The sequence below is a fragment of the Rhyacophila brunnea genome, unplaced genomic scaffold (genome assembly GCF_057557595.1).
Source record: "Rhyacophila brunnea isolate RB1 unplaced genomic scaffold, BYU_Rbru_1.0 scaffold_21, whole genome shotgun sequence".
Lineage (NCBI taxonomy): Eukaryota > Metazoa > Arthropoda > Insecta > Trichoptera > Rhyacophilidae > Rhyacophila > Rhyacophila brunnea.
This window is the reverse complement of record NW_028232871.1, coordinates 29,954,643-29,956,418: the sequence shown is the minus strand read 5'-3', so window position 1 is coordinate 29,956,418 and position 1,776 is coordinate 29,954,643. Positions and strand designations below refer to the sequence as shown.

Sequence of the window (1,776 nt, the reverse complement as noted above, 5' to 3'; positions counted from 1 at the left end):
CGTTATTTTTTTTTAAAACTGTTAAGGGTCGACGTGTCAATAATACTATGACTATTTAACCCTGAATTATATTATGTAAAGTAAAAAATAACACTCCCATTTTTGTTCCTCTACAACGTTGAAGTTATGTTAACAGAATTTAACCTATAGAGTATATTTAATGAATTGAACACACATTCAAAATGCAGCATGCATTTTGCCCAGTTCCTCCAACCCTTGGTGGTACAATCTCAAACTCCGATGAAAACTTTACCGAATATTATATTATAATTAATTCATTCACAAAATGAGAAAAGGCATATTTAAAAGCATTTTCATGCTACATATTCATTATCATTACCCGGTCTCGATCCACTGCTGGATGAAGGTATCCCTTAGCTTCTACTCTTATTGGTCCCTAGTTTCTCCACCGAACTTTATGAACTTTAGACTTCACGACATGTTCAGCCTATTGCCGTTTCATCTGCGTAGCGCTCTCTATCACATCGCGTACTGTCATAGGTTTATTTTATAGTCTTCCTTCGTTATACCCAACATGCATCGTATATTTTTGATTTCTCTTACAACAAACATGCATTTTAATGTACTTACGTGAGCACGGATAATATATATATGTTACACATTACGCTTAAGACATAATGTGAGGTTACATTTGTCACTTTTGAACATACTATTCATTCACCCAAATACGCTTCATGTCAGTTTGGTTCTGCTAGCAATCTAATCGTACTGACAATTGATTCCGATGTCTCAGGTCTACAAATTGTTCAGGTTTAACTAAAATTTTATTTTCTGCCTTTCTCAGATCTCGAAATGAACCGGAGCGCATCTGAGCTCAGCCCCGTTCAAGAATTTTTAAGATAATCGCTCCGTCTCGTGGAAAATTTAATTCAACAGTCTGCGCTAGGTAGGCAAGTTAACAAAAAATTCAAACATGTTTACAAAAATATAGATGAAATTAAATATATATATAATAATTGAATATGTTTCGCTTCGTAAGATTTTCTGCTCTTTCTAAAAACAGAAAAACTTCATTATTAATTTAGTATATAAGAAGAGATGCGATATATACAATACACACAATCCAGGACTGGGTATAAATACTAGTTTCCATAATTTTTATTGCATTTGAATAGCTATGTTTTCGATGGTTACATACATTGATTGTGAACATAATAATATGGTACAGGGAGTTTAATATTGAATTTATTGTTTTTGATGTGATAAAAATTGTTATCGTTTTATATTTTGCTGATAAGAATTTTGCATATTATAATATACAGCTTTTCATTGATTTCACATTATATATGAGCCTTCGTGGCGCAATGGCAGCGCGTTCGGCTGTTAACCGAAAGGTTGGTGGTTCGAGCCCACCCGGGGGCGTATATTTTGAATATTTTTATATATTATTATTATTATATACATACAAGCATTGCTAATGTTTTTCATGGTCGACTGCCGGAGTCAAATTGATGTCAATTGAATTCTTAGTGATAAGTGATTTTGCATTTATTGTGTCGTCTGCCTTTGAAAATCGGTTCATCTTCTATCAGGTATGTGCAGGAGATGCACTTAGATTCTTCAGAACCATGCCTTAGCCATAATGATGACTGTGGCTTGGGCTTCAAACATATTTCAATGAATCTGTCTTTGTATCAAACGATTACTTTAAAATATCAAATACTGAGCGCTCAATTTACTCCATCTGTGGTTCTTTAGATGCCTTAATCACATATTAGATAAGGCTGAAATGCATGATTTCCAAAGTCAGTGAAC

The 1,776-nt window shown here is 33.7% G+C and overlaps 1 non-coding gene across 1 annotated transcript; it reads left to right on the top strand.

The window, feature by feature from the left end:
• Positions 1-1,311: 1,311 nt before the first annotated feature.
• Positions 1,312-1,383, top strand: TRNAN-GUU (transfer RNA asparagine (anticodon GUU)). The gene has a single exon. It is a non-coding gene; the product is annotated as a tRNA-Asn (tRNA).
• The last annotated feature ends 393 nt before the right edge of the window (positions 1,384-1,776 follow it).